The following is a 15394-nucleotide window of genomic DNA, read 5'->3' as shown; positions in this document are numbered from 1 at the left end:
CCAGAGTTCAAATCACAGGAAATATTGAAAAATAACATTAAAGGACAGACTCAGGCAAATAAAGAAAAACAATATCTAAACTAAGTTTCACTACATTTTCCTGACTAAATCCAGGAAAATTAGTATTCCCTACTTACTTAACAGAACAAGGCAGATGATGTGGTGAATGGTCTCTTCTTGTTGTCAGGCCCAAGACAGAATAGTCCATACTGACAGATTTCTCCTTGTAATATCTAAAATTTCCAAGATGGCTAGAAGAATGACCTTATCTGGTCACCTGACTCTAGGTTTTCACACTATTCCCCTTTGAAGCTTGAGACAGGATGTTAGCATAAATGTCATAAGATGCATATCTAAAATGTTGCTAATGTTTATGGCAGTGCCTGGGGCTTCCCCTCTTACTACTGAGCTAATAAACAAAGGCTTCTTCCAGACACGTTATCTCTGGTCCTATTCAGAGCTGTGAGATAAGCACTTCCATGTCCCAACAGGTGGTCCAATTAACAGCATTTTTCTTAAAGTAAGAAGTAAGCTAGCTGTTTAACCCCTTCTCTTCCAGTGTCCTTTGCTAACATATAGTCTCACAAGTATATCCCTTCTCTGCCCAGCAGGACCCACTGTTGATGCATTCTTTAACACTAACAACTTTACAAACACATTTTGATTTTCAAATGCCATACAGTTCTAATACATTTATAACAAACATCTATACAAATCAGTTTAATACACAAATGCCATACAGCTCTAATACATTTGTAACATAAGCATTTGTGCAAATCAATTTGATATTCAAATGCCATACAGTTCTAATACATTTGTAACCAAGCATCTTGTATAAATCAGTTTGATATTCAAAGGACATATCATTTTTACAGAACTCCAGCTGGCTATGCTGGCACTAGCCCATATCATCACAGCCTCTTCTATCCAAGGTAGCGAAAGATGCTACAGGCAAAGGAATACTCTTATCAACTCGAATATGGACTACCCATTATTGCTGAAGTCTCAAAGAAAAATGTCATCACCTCACAAACCATCTCCAATAAAATCTGCTGGTTCATTGCTAAATCCCCCAATTATGAACACCAGTACCTAACTCTCGCCAAAGCTAAATGGTTTCCAGTACATTTGAGAGCCAACCTCCTGCTAGGATTACTAATTCACAAAGCCATTTCTACTGAGACATTGGGCGGCACGACACGTTAAGAGTCCTGAGACATCGGGCAGCACGGTGACAGTGTACTTCCATGGGCTAGGCTTGTAAAGGCTCCAGGGTCATTAGTCTAGTACACACCTATGATCATCATCTCCTGTCAACTTATAAACATTCCAACAAAAAACCCACATATGACTTCAGGGGTATCTCTCAATCTCCTTAGCTCCTTCTAATGTCTTCATATCTCTATATAATGATATGTTGCTATCCTTGTAGACACTCTAAATTGGCCATAGGTGTGAGTGTGTGCGAGTGAGTGGTACAGATGAACTACCATGGCAGGGCTAGCCAACCGGCGGTGTAAATCTTGGATCTAGATAACTGTCACTATTGAAGTGACACCCTGACCTCGTGTGCAAAATGGGAAAAGGGGTTGAAGATAGTAATTTTATATATATATATATATATATATATATATATATATATATATATAAAGAGAGACACACAAACACACACACACGTATATACGTTTGCTTTTAGCATATCCTTGGTATTTGTAAATATGTTTTGCTCATTTCATATGCGATCCTAATCATCCGGGCTGTGCCTGCAAATAGTCCATTGAGATCAGTGCACTGATAAACTAATATACATATAAATAAATAAAGACGGCGTACCCGACCTCAGTTCAGAACACCCAAACACAGAATAGCAGGAGGGATGTGGAGAAACACTACTGCAACAACAATCTTCTAGAACATTTGGTATTGTGCTAAGCCGTTGAACAGCTGCATTATATTCTTTGTTCTGATCACTACTGCTGTAGTTATGACAGATGGGATAATTCCCAGAGCTGATAAGGCTATGCAAACTGATTCAAAGGAAGGGCTGTGGTGCAACATATCTTGTGGAATCACCAGAGCAAACCCAGTTCCTAATCTCTTGAAGAGCGAACCAATTTATAGTGCTTGGAAAAGGCATGGATAGAGGACCATGCAAGTGTAAGTTGCTTCTAAAACAGTCTGTATAGCTACCCCTTTGAGGAAGACCAAAGCAGCAGCCATACTTCCAAACACTGTGAGCTCTTACAAATCATTCTACCCTTTAACCTTGTGAGGAATAACAGAATAGGACAGACTGGGCCAGCTATCTGTACATTCCTGGCTTGGATATGACTCTTCCTTCCTTTCCTGTAGCAAAGGGCACAAACAACTGAATGGGTATTTTAATATCCTTTGTTCTGTTTAATAATACCTCAGTTGCCTGTATACATTTAGGGAGTACAGAATCTATTACCCATGATTTTTTTTAACCATCTTTATTAAATCCTGTTTTAGATAGTGACAAACACATACATTAACACAAGATAAAACCAATCATAGTAACATTTTTATGCAGTACACATTTATGTTTTGCTTTTAGCAATTATTACTCAGTCCAACATTACTTAAACTGCTTGATTCCTACCCTTCCTTTAAACCTCATGAAATTATTCTGCACGCATTATTCCTACAAATTCCATTTATATGTATGCAATTTGTTTCTCCCATTTCTAAAGATCCCACCTTCATTTCTTGTATCTCCTTTACAATACTTAGTACTTCAATTATAGATGGTTTATCTTTTGATTTCTATTTTCTAGTAATTATTTTTTTCTGGCAGCCAATAGCATTAAAGCCTTAACTCAGATCCTACATAAAGTACAGTTTTGTACCTACCATAAATGTAGATGTTCGAGTGTATACCCTGCTGCAGTCATCACACTTGGGTTATCCTGCCGTCAGGCGGTCCCGCAGTTGGCCCGAATTCCAAAGTCTTGGTCCGGCGTCAGTTGCTGTCGCTTCTTCCCTGACGTCAGTGCGCCAGGGGTATATAAGAGGCATCCAACGCCATTTTCTTCAGTTTTTCTTGCCCCAGATGACAGGTGCCCCCCCCCCCCCAAAAGGTGGTCAGTAGATAGAACCAATAATAAAAGTTTAGCACAAACAAAACATCCCTCCAGCTATAAGCAAATACACCACAAAGGTTGAATCAGATTTTAAGGTACTGAATGGTTTTAGTTAGGTCAGAGGGGATGGAGGGAGGGTAACCTGGACTGCAGCAGGGTATAAACTCGAACATCTACATTTATGGTAGGTACAAAACTGTACTACGTTCATCGTGTTACCCTGCTGCAGTCATCACACTTGGGTAGAATCCCAAAGCTAAGGATGGGAGGTGGAGTCAAACAGGGTTAGAGGAGGCTAGAAGGCCCTGCAAAACTGCAGTGGCGAAGCCAGCTCTAGTCTTAGAGTAAAGTGGTAAGTGGTAGTGTTTGGTGAAGGTGTGTACTGAACTCCAAGTTGCAGCTTCCAGAATATCCTTGGTTGGCACCCCCCTGAGGAAGGCTGTAGATGTAGCTGTTGCCCTCGTAGAGTGGGGCCTTATGCTAGCTGGAACTGGTTTTCCATGATGGGTGTAGCAAAAACGTATGCAATGTCCTGTCCATTTGGAAATGGTCTGTTTTGAGATAGCCTTTCCTTGTGATGCTGTAGCATAGGATACAAAAAGCTGGTAAGATTTTCTGAAAACCTTAGTTTTATCCAAGTAGTAACGTAGCTGCCTGTGAATGTCCAAGGAATGCAGGAGTCTTTCTCCTTTGTTCTGTGGATTTGGAAAGAAGGTGGGTAAATGGATGGTTTGATTTAGAGCCACACTGGATACCACCTTAGGCATAAAGGAGGGGTTAGTTCGTAGAGCAACTCTGTCTTGATGAAAAATGAGGAAAGGCTCTACTGCCATTAGTGCCTGAAGCTCTGAGACTCTTCTGGCTGAAGTAATTGCTAGCAGCAGGGTCGTCTTCCATGATATAATAAACTGCAAGTCAGCTGAGAAATCTAGCTCAAAAGGAGGTAGCGCAAGTTTTTCCAGAACAAAATTGAGGTCCCAAGTTGGTGTTGGTGCTCTCCTGGGAGGCCTAATGTTTTTGGCCCCTCTAAGAAACTGCCTTAGAAGTGGATGTGAAAATAAGGGAGGATCCGTGTTGTAGTGAGCTGAAATAGCTGAGGCGTGGATTTTAATAGATGAAAAGGAAAGCCCTTTGTGTAACATCTCAGTTAAATATTGTAGTATCTGAGGTATGTCCGGCTGAAGGGTATTTTGGCCTTTAGCTTGGTTCCAGGCGCAAAACGTTTTCCATTTGTCTGAGTAGGTTTTCCTGGTGCTGGGCGTCCTGGCCTCCAGAATAACATCCATAACAGCTTGTGAAAGAGGAGCTGGCTGGTTGCTTAGGTGATTTGCCATGCAGCCAAATTTAAGGTTTTGAGCTGGCTGTGTAGAATCTGACTGTCTTGCTGTGTGAGCAGATGAGTAATTTGTGGTAAAATCCATGGTGGGCCCTGGGCCATATTCCTTAATAGTGGGTACCAGTGCTGGCGTGGCCAGTCTGGGGCAATGAGTATCATTCGGGGTCTCTCCATCCTGACTTTCAGCAGCACCTTTGTGAGAAGGGGCAATGGAGGAAAGGCATATACTGTCAGCATTTTCCAACTGAATGAGAGTGCGTCCACTTTCCAAGCTTGATTGGTAAAAAGTCCTTGTGCAAAATTTTGTTAGCTGATAGACCTGTTTGCCAGCCCTAAAAACTATGTCTGGGTGCCCCCATTTTTGAGTTATCATTGCAAATACTTGTGGATCCAGTTTCCACTCGTGGGGATCCATGATGTTTCTGCTTAGGTCGTCTGCCTGTGTGTTCTTTTTTCCTGGCAGGAATTGAGCTTGTAATTGAACTTGGTAAGCCAGTGCTGTGTTCCACAAGGTCATTGCTTGCCTGCATAGAGGGTAGGAGTGTGTACTCCCTTGTTTATGTACCACATTACTGTGGTGTTGTCTGTCGTTATTATAAGCTGTCCTGGATGTAAGAGGTCCTTGAAGGCTGTCAGGGCATTCGTGTACAGCTAGCATTTCTTTTTGATTGATGTGCAGATTCCTTTGATCTGCAGTCCATATGCCTTGAACGCACCGTCCTGCCATGTGTGCCCCCCAGGCATAGTCCGATGCGTCTGTTGTCATAGTTTGCCTGGCTGGGGGTCAGGTGAAAGGCTGACCCTTGTTGAGGTGACATGCCTGTGACCACCATAGAAACTCCTGTTGTAGGCAGGGAATGAGAGATATCATTGTTTCCAAGCTGTGGCTGTGTTGAGTCCATACGCTTTTTAGGTACCAATTTTAATTTCCTCATATGCAGTTTTGCAAATAGTATTAGTAGTATGCAAGATGCTATGAAGCCCAAGGCCTGCAGAATTTTTCTTGCAGGGAGATGAGTCTTTGTTGCCATTGTTTTGAAGTATTGAGTTAGTTGCAGTTGTTTGTCTGGCATCAGATAAGCCATCTGGGCTGTTGTATTCAAGCTGGCACCCAGGAATGTCATTTTGTGAGGGCACTAGTTTTGATTTCTTTTCATTTACTGTGTACCCTAGGCAACTTAGAAGGTGTTTTACAAAAGCCAGATGCTGTAAGAGAATGTCCTTGCTTTCTGCTTGGATGAGGCAGTCGTCCAGGTATGGGTATATTTGGATTCCTCTTTGTCTGCAGTATGCAATTACTGGTGCCAGGCATTTTGTGAAGACCCCGGGTGCAGTAGATAAGCCAAAGGGCAGTGCACAGAATTGGTAATGGGTTGAACCTGCAATGAAACGGAGGTATCTTCTGCAATTTTGTCTGATAGGGACATGCAGGTATGCCTCCTTGAGGTCCAACGTTACTAGCCAAGCTTTCTTGCCCAACATGGGAAGAAGCTGCTGTAGTGTTAGCATCTTGAATTTGGGTATTTGCAAGAAGATGTTTAGAATTGAAAGGTCCAGAATGGGTCTCCAAGCATTGTCCTTTCTGGGGACTAGAAATAGCCTTGAGTAAAATCCTTGGCCTTGCTCCTGTGTAGGTACCAGTTGAATGGCTCTCATGCCCATGAGAGCTGCAATTTGTTGTTGTGCCTCTGCCCATTGATTTTGTGGCAGGTTTGGCATTCCTTTTATCCTTGGCAAGGTGTGGAAATGGAATCTGTATCCTTGTGAGATAATGTCTAGGACCCATTTGTCCTTTGTGACAATGCGCCAGTTGTCTGCAAAATGTGCTAATTTTCCTCCCAAGGGAGCTGCCAAGAGAGTTTTGCTTGGCAGTTTGAGGTTTAAGTCATTGTGTTTGCCTTCTAGTAATTTGGGACCTGTCTTCTCCTCCCTTCTGTGTTGCAGTGCCCCATTGGCGAGGTTTGTAAGGGATTTGTGCTTGTCCTCTGCCCCTTGGGCACCTGTATTTACCCCTCTGTGGTCTGTCAGAAGCTGGAAAGGACCAATTTTTTGTTGGCCAATTTCTGCTGAAGCATGGGGGCTGTACCTGTAAGAAATCTTTGACCGTCTGCATAGATTTTGCCTTATCCTCCATTTTCTTTAACACCTCTTCTGCTTTAACCCCAAATAAGACATCCTGCTGTAAGGGTGCATCTAGTAACTTTGCTTTAACATGATCAGGCAGTGTTTGTTCCTTTAACCAAGCATGCCTACGTATAACAGACCCAGTAACAGCTGCTCTACAGGAAGCTTTCAAGGAATCAAATCCACATTGTAAAGTATGTTTGCCCACCTGTTCAGCTGCATGCAACAGATCCTGCATTTCCTTGAATTCAGACTGTTGAGGGTGCGTGCTCATCTTTTGTTTTATTTGAAACATTAGGAATTGCTGGTATTTAAGCATGTGAAATTGACAATTTAGTGCTCTCATAGCTAGAGTAGCTGAGGTGTAAACCTTCTTCCCCCACCTATCTACTGCTCTGGAGTCCCTTTCAGAGGGTACAGGATTTTTAGCCATAGAAGCCTTAGCCCCTTTGGGACCCTGGGAGATTGTCTCTGGATCAGCAACAGGACTTTTGTAAAGGAATTTGTGTGAGTCAGGCACTCTATAGTATCTATTTGGTTTGGCTGGAGCAGGAGGCAGAGAATCTGGATTAAGACTAGATTCTAAGTAAACATCATCCACAATGTCTAAAACTGGGGGGATAGCAAGTGGTCTGTGCTGGGGGAGTAAAAGAAACTCTCGGAGCCTTTTCTTTGAGTCGGAGTAGTCCTGACCTTCCCAGTGGAAATGTTCCCTCATGGTATGTAAGGTTTCCCCAAAGGAATAGTCTTCAGGGGGAGAAGCTGAGGGAATGGAATCTTCAGCATCAGAATCTTCATAAGGGGGAAAGGAGCAATCCTGTTCCTCAGAGGAGCCTGAGGAAATAGACACTTGATCAGAGGAAGCATAATCCTCCTCTTGTCTAGGCCTTTTGTTGGGGGGGGGGGGTTGGGAACCCCTGATTAAAGAAATCAAATCTTCAGCCATTTTAAGCATCTGTTTCTTAGGCATGGGGCCTTGAACTGGAGACTGACGTGCAGTCTTTTTTGGTTTTAGAGGAGTCTTAAGCTTAGCATAAGATTTTATGGTGAGAGTAGACAGTCTGAAGACACCTTCTGAAACCGAAGGTGTTTCCACAGCACCGGCTTCTCCTTCTGCAATGTCATCGGTAGTGCCTAAAGAAAATGGCTGCATCGTGCCAGAACTCTCTGCTTGAGGATCCGAAGCGGTCTGGGGTTCCAATTCTGCGGTCACCAGGGGCTGCGTAGGCACCTCACTGAAAACCGGAGAACCGGCGACCTGTCCAGCCGAGGCTTTGGAATCTGGCTTGGATCTAGGCTGCCTGTCTTTATCTTTGCGTTTTTTATGCACGCCGGTAGTCAGCTGCTCCGATGGAATAGTGTAATTAAATTTCTTACCGAAGTAGTGTCGTGCGAAATCAAAGCGTCGCTTTATAGCTCACTTATTGAACCTAGCACAAAACCGACAACCAGTGACGTCATGGTCTGGGCCTAGGCAAGGTATAAAATAAGAATGAAAGTCCTTATGAGGTATTTGCTTCCCACAAGAAATGCAATTGTTAATTTTTTCTGACATCGGACTGAGGCAAAAAAAGGTTCCCCAATGGGGTATTTAGCTTTGAAGACTTCGGACTGAAATTCGATTCGAAAATCTCAGGTGTCGGCCAACCGGCACTTGCAAACTGCTTCTGCTTCGGGCACCACGCGGCAAGAAAGACTGAAGAAAATGGCGTTGGATGCCTCTTATATACCCCTGGTCAGGGAAGAAGCGACAGCAACCAACGCCGGACCAAGACTTTGGAATTCGGGCTGACTGCGGGACCGCCTGACGGCAGGATAACCCAAGTGTGATGACTGCAGCAGGGTAACACGATGAACATCATCTTGTTCTCTTAGTCACAATGATTTGATTCCCCCAACATTTCTGAGAAAGGGTAAAGTACTCTGTATGGAGTTTTTACAATGAACCAACTCATTACACCCACCCCCCACAGGATAATTTCCAGTTACCTCTATCTTTCCCATCTCACCTCCAGCATTCACTACATATCTTAGGAAAAATTCTCTGAAGTCTGCTTATGGTATAAAAATACATACGCAAACATTTCCAAACAAAAATCCTAAACCTTCTGGACTTTGCTGCATACTTGGAAGCTGTACATTATCTCCTCCCACTACTCTTTTGTAAATTGATTTTCCATTCTCTCTCTTTCCAATCTATTAACCACCGAACATTTTATATCCCTTACTGACTACACCTTTGTAACACCAGCTTCTGTTCTAGCCTCATCTAGAGATTCTACCACAGTTGGTATTTCACTTAGGACTCCCCTGCCCCTTTTTCTTTGCTATATACTTCAATATCAATCTCTGGTAGGCAAAGCAGTCTCTAACCTGCAGTTCAAACTTCTACTCTGCTTCAAGAGACTACAGAGATTTCTTTCTCACGTAGAAAGCAAATCCTACAGAGTTGATGAAAAAGACAGAGATAACTAGGAACACAATTTTTGGGAGTGTAACTCTCAGATTTTAAAACAAATGTCTTGATGCTTGATTCAATAAAGCTGTTTAAAAAAACAAAAGAAATGCCTAAAGTACCAGAAATAAAAACTAGGCACCAGTGGTAAGCTCAACAGTTGTGTAATGTTTCAATGCTCAAAACCTGTCAAAACACCAGTTCTCTGACAAAAGCATTTTATTACTTTACTTGTTAACTGGGTAAAACAAAGAGCCACAAAAAATGCTTCTTTCTCAGGAGCAACTCAACAGCAGTGTCTGGTTAAGTAACTTGCTTATAGTGGCCAATAGTAGTCACATGCAGGTTGACGGAATCAAACACAAGAATATAAAATGAAGATCTTTAACAGCTGATAGTCTTAAATCATCTTCACTAAAATACTGGAACAGCATTTCCTAAAAGGAGGCATAAACCTGAATATGAACAAAATACATGTCAACATTACAACAATGTCCGTCCTAAAATGGCAAAAATATAAGAGCAGTCACAGAAAAAGCCTCAGACCAGTATGAAAAAGCAAGATAAACAAGGTGTGGAACCCTTTTACAACTATAAATCATTTCTAATAAACGTAAATGCTCTGTTAACTCTAGACAGGAAGGGCACCAGAAAAAGCAGAAGCATGCTCACTGCAGTTGTACTGTACTGTATACTGTATATAAGCAACCACTAAGCTCCAAATTATTAGTTGGCAGAGCTAGCTGAAAACATTTAGGAGTACAGGTTGCACTCACAGGGTCTTAAACATCCAGTTAAGTTACTGTGAAGACAGGGTACTGAAATAGCTTGTTTCTCCCTTTTGTTTTGCCTTCAGCAAGACATTCTGGTCAGTGTTAAGTTGTGAGAATGCATAAAGCAAGCCTCTTTCTACGACCCGAGACAATGTATTTTTCTTTCTTGTGAGGAAGTGTTTTACTTAGGTATTCTTGTAACAGATACATTTACAGTTGGTCCTACAGTTGTCTCAGCACCTAAACAGCGCTAATTTTCAGCATCCATTCATGGCTTAGGTCTCCTTGTCTAATGTGTTCATCTACCCAAGGGTTTTATTCTCCTGGAAATGAAAAACAGGCTGGAAAGTAAGACTTTTTTTTTATTGCTAGATCTCACAGCTGAAGAGGAAGTCCATGCAGGAGATAGAAGTGAATTCCTCAGTCTGATAAAACACCATTTTGATGTATGGTTTGTCCTTATTAACTGAGAGACTGGATGCAATTGCGCAATCAGTTGTTGAATGACTAGATGGACTACCTGATTAATCTCACATTTACATGCCATCCCATCATACTGGAAAGCCACAGAACGTTGCAGTAGGACTTCCATTAAATCAGTCCTCCATCCCATGTCTGAGCCATAAATAGTTAGAACTTGGAAGGGAGGGTGAAACTGTCAGGGATGAACTGTAAAACATCCATCCAAAGTCTTTTTTTTTTGACTGCTGAAATCCATGTACTATGGCTGCTCAAGGTCCACAGATTCTTCAGACAACACAGAGTTTTTCTTCATATGTAGTCTGACACAGGGAGCCATCAGGACTGATGCTGTTGTTGATTAGAGAACTTTCAGGTTTTCTTGGGCTGTCATGGAAAAGCTCTGTAGAGCTCCCCTTAAAATCTCAAGCACTTGTGGATCCTGTCATCTGAAAAGCAGAAGATGCAAGGTCTGAATTTGAAAATGCAGAAAGTCTATGTGATGGAATTTACAATGACACCCAAGAATCAATGTTTCTCTGCAGTGCTAATGTGAAACTATCGTTATTCATCGATATCTCTGAAAACTGGAGCAGATCTAAGGTTATTCTGATGCTGTTCTACACTTCCGAAAGGCTGGATGCATACAACAAGCAGACATCCAGGAATGCGTAATGGGTTCCTCTGTTCCTATCATGACTAAAGACTGCAGCCAGGATTAGCCAAGGGGGCAAGCACATAGGATCATAGGAGGTTAACAAGCTAGTGGCCCTGAGGCCCTTACAAGTCTAGCCAACAGTTTATCCCCAAAAAAAGAAACCCCAGTCAGCACCTGTCACCCCTGTCAATGATGGACAAAGGGGGAAATCCTGGGACAAATTTATGGTTTCCCATCCACTCATCAAGGTTGCACTTGAAGAGGGTCAGCAAGATACTCTGATGTGTATGGGAAGTCTATTCCACAGAAAGAGCAGCCTCTGGAAGACAAACCTGACTCTCCAGCAGGTTTTGTTGATGTTGCATATTACACTTAAGCCTTTTGTGCAGGTAATGTGCGAGGAGAGCATCTCTAGTAGGGCAGGGTGCGAAATTGCCTAGTAGGTGAGACACGGATCACTTCTGAGCAATCTGTATGATATCAAGTAGTGTGACAGTGATTTGAGCCTGACCGCATAGGACAGGTGTTGGGAGTCCATGGAATCTCCTTGTGAGGTATTTCTGTGGCCTTTCCAGTTGGTGCAAGTGTTTGGAGAGGTACAAACCAAATGGGGCATTATACTCAATTATTGGCCTAATGAGGGAGGAGTACAGAGAGGTAATAACCTCCTTTTTTTCTGGATGCAATCCCTTTACTTATAAGACGAATCATGTAAAAGGTTTTTTTGATGACTGCGGCTACATGATGGTCGAATGAGAGACTGTTGTCAACCTGAATACCCAGGTCTCTCATCACAGGTTGTGTGCTTAGGGGGTTGCCTTTGATGTGGTAATCAGTAGGGGCCATGTTTTTGCTGAATAGTATGATAATACTTTTTTGTGTTTAACTTAAGGCCATGACTTTGGTACCAGTCATTTGTGGCTGTGAGACCCTCTTGCAGTATGTTAACATCATCCAGGGAGTCAATGACACCACCCAACTTACAGTTGTTGGTAAACTTGGTCAGCCACAGGCCTTTTGTCTTTGCCTGGACCTCTGAGGAAAAGATGCCAAACAGCAGGGGTCCCAGGACAGATCCCTGGGAAGCACCACGAGTGACAAGTCAGCTGTTGGGGGTGGAGGCACCTATTTTGACCTTGTGGGTCCTATCGGTGAGCCAGTTGGCCACCCAGCTGATGAGACAGGGATTTAAGCCAAGTTGTGTTAGCTTTTCGGTGATGCCAGAGTGGGGGACTGTGTCAAAAGGTCCTGGCCAAGTCAAGGTAAGCTGTATGTACTAACTTTCGCTCATCCAGGGCCTTGGTGACAGTCTCAAATAAATCAACCAGGTTCAACTGGGAAGATTTGCCCTTGACAAATCTGAACTGGGTGGGGTCAAGTGCTTGGAGATTGCCTATATCCTTGTTTATTAGAAACATAATAATACGTTCCATGGCTTTACAGATCAGACTTTGTCAGGCTAATGGGGCAATAGTTTTCAGGGTCAGTAGTGGCACCATCTTTGTGCAAAGTGATGAGAATGGCAGTTCTCCACAATGCTGGAATGAAATTTGTACTTGGGCTGTGGTTGAATAGGGTGCTCAATGGCGAAGCTAGTTCCTGCTGGAGAATAAATCGTTAGGGTATCTGTTCCATGGTGGACATTTGAAAACACAGACAGCTGAGTAAACATACTCACCATAACAGCAGATATCTGAGTTATGGGACCACTGCAGCAAAAATTCAAAATGGAAAATGGCCAAAGAGTGATACCAGTGCACCATTTTGATCTTTTTCAACAGACAGACATCTCTATGGTGTGTGCAACTACAATCTTCACTGGTGAACATTATGTGCCCTATGCTGACCGTCTAAAAAAACTCCACCTATACACTGTCGCATATCGTCTACTCAGAGGCGATCTCTGCTTAACATACAAGGCCATGTCAAACCCAGAGCTGTTGGACATGCTACACTTAAAGAAATCCCAATCCCTCAGAGAGACACGCTCCAGGGATCTAAACCTTGTCATCACAATGAACAAAACATGCCAGAGGGATAGGTTCCTGTCCCAGAGACTCCCCAGACTCTGGAATAGACTGCCCGTACATGTCAAGCAGAGCCCCTCTTTGTCCCTCTTCAAAAGGAACTTTGATGATTGGATGGGAGATAGGAAATTCACCCCAGGGATCACGTCAGTCACCCTGCTAGACAGGGGTCCAGGAAAGTAAATTCTGTGGGAAGAAATAGCTAGGCTAGGCTTGTACAGGTTCTAGGGTCAATAGCCTAGTATCAACCTATGAACAGGCCAGCTATAAGAAAGAAAATGTAACATGCAGCCTACTCTTTTTTTACCGTGTGAAGTAATGGTCAATCTACTGTGCTTTGCTAGTTCATCATTCATTTCTTGGCCTTGACTACTGCCTGTGTCAAGTACAGATTTCCTCTTCTATCTTGTTGTATACAGACATTAATTACACATGTCTGTGTTTTTACTATCACACTGAAAGAAACTGAAATATCCTTCAGGGCATCACATTCCTCCTAAAGACTACCAGTAAGCTCTCTTTTACACCTACCTCTATGGTGCAAAGAGATAGAGCTCTGACTATGACCCAGGTGACCATTATTTGAATAACACCATTATTTGATTACCATCATTGGCCCTGGAGGAGACAGGTGAGGAGGGGGTAGGAGTGAAGGTGGGAGGAGATTTAGCTCAGCGTGTGTGTGTGCGCGCGCGAGTGTGTGACATTCCTGGTGAAGACCAGGGGAAACCACTGTTCATGCCATGTGGGGAGGGATAAGACTTTTTGGAAATGTCCCTTGTGAAAATGAGAGAATGTCACCTGCAGACAGCACAGTGCAAATCCCTCCCCAACATCTCGCAATGTACATGCAGTTAGGGTCAGGAAGAAAAGAAAAAATTAAATGAACTACTTCTGATGGCTGTCTGAATGATGACCCCCCCCCCCCCCCCCGCAAACCCTCATCCTGGTAATAGTAAACAAGTGAGCCAACAGACCAAGAATTCAGCTGATGGCTGACAGACAAAAGAGGCAAAAGCTGACAAAAAAAAAAAAAGTTATGTTCTTACCATAATTGTTGTCCTTTATCTCGCCTTCCTTCTTTCTGGTTGGGTTCGGAGCTGATCTGGGCTCCGACTCAGCCACTTCTAAAGCTCAAAGAGTCCTTACTGGCTCGAGGCTAGCCCCTTATCCATCATGCTTAGCGGTAGCTACCCAGATCTCATTTGTGACAACTAACCACTAGATAGGAGAACTATATATTACCAAATAAAGGAGGTAACCAAACAATACTGCTTCCTTGTACTGAAAAAAAAGAACAATGGTGACAAGGACTATACCAACAGCTGAAAAGCAAAGGAAACTCAGCCAAATCAGCCAATAAAGGGAATTCCTCTCAATCATCCAGGATGGGGGAAGGAGGGAGGGACGCAAGAAGGAAGGCGAGATAAAGGACAAGAAGCATGGAATGTTATGGTAAGAACATAACTTCTTTATGTTATGTTGTCCATCTCGCCTTCCTTCTTTCTGGTTGGGACAGCATCCCCAGCACCTAAATCCTGGGTGGCTCACTGGAAAAAAGACTTCAGAACCGTGGAACCAAAAGATGCCCTATTCTGAGAGGCCATGTCCACTTTGTAATGATTAATGAAGGTATGGGGAGTAGCCCAGGTTGCTGCCGCACAAATAGCATCTAATGGAAGCTTGGCTTGAAAAGCTATGGAGGTAGCCAAGGACCTAGTAGAGTGTCCCCTTACCTTTCCCAGGACAGACACATTCAGAGACTCATAAGCATAAGTAATAGTATTGGACAGCCATTTTGACAAAGTCACTTTGGAAACTGGTCAGCCTTGCTTACTCTGTGAGAAGGATACAAACAGCTGATTTGATTTTCTGATATCCTTGGTTCTTTAAAGATAAAATTGTAACTGCCTGTGGACATCCAATTGATGTAGCTTATACTCTGCCTTGTTGCCATAATTTGGAAAGAATACAGAAAGTTCAACTGACTGGTTCAAATTATACTCTGAACAGACTTTTGGGAAAAATGAGGGATTTTTTCTAAGAGATACTCTATCTTTATGAAAAATCATATAAGGCGGGCAGATTGAAAGTGCCTGTAACTCAGAAACCCGCCTAGCTGATGTAATTGCAATCAGGAAGAGGGTCTTCCATGATAAGAATTTTAGAGGACAAGAAGTGGCTGGTTCAAAGGGAGGGAGGATTAGAGCCGCTAGTACTAAATTTAAATCCCAAGGATGGAGAGGTTCTCGGATGGGAGGCCTTAATAGGGTAGTGCCTTTCAAAAAGGCCCTACATAGCTTGTGGAACATGACATTAGAACCGAGAATGCCCACATGAAAATTGGAAATAGCAACCAGTTGAACTTGAATCGTAGCAGTCGCTGCTCCTTTCTCAAAGGTTTCAGCCAGGAAGTCCACAATTCTTGAAATTGGTGCTGTAAAGGGATCAATGTCAT

The 15394-nt window shown here is 42.9% G+C and overlaps 1 protein-coding gene across 1 annotated transcript in view; it reads right to left on the bottom strand.

Moving 5' to 3' along the window:
• The window catches only part of RFX7 (regulatory factor X7), a 1464252-nt gene that overhangs the window by 396103 nt on the left and 1052755 nt on the right, over nucleotides 1-15394 (bottom strand). The window lies entirely within an intron of this gene.

This window comes from Protopterus annectens, chromosome 7.part1 (assembly GCF_019279795.1).
Source record: "Protopterus annectens isolate FY-2018-M chromosome 7.part1, PAN1.0, whole genome shotgun sequence".
NCBI classification, from domain to species: Eukaryota; Metazoa; Chordata; order Ceratodontiformes; family Protopteridae; genus Protopterus; species Protopterus annectens.
Note: the sequence above shows the minus strand (reverse complement) of the source record. Positions and strands in the feature narration are given on the sequence as shown.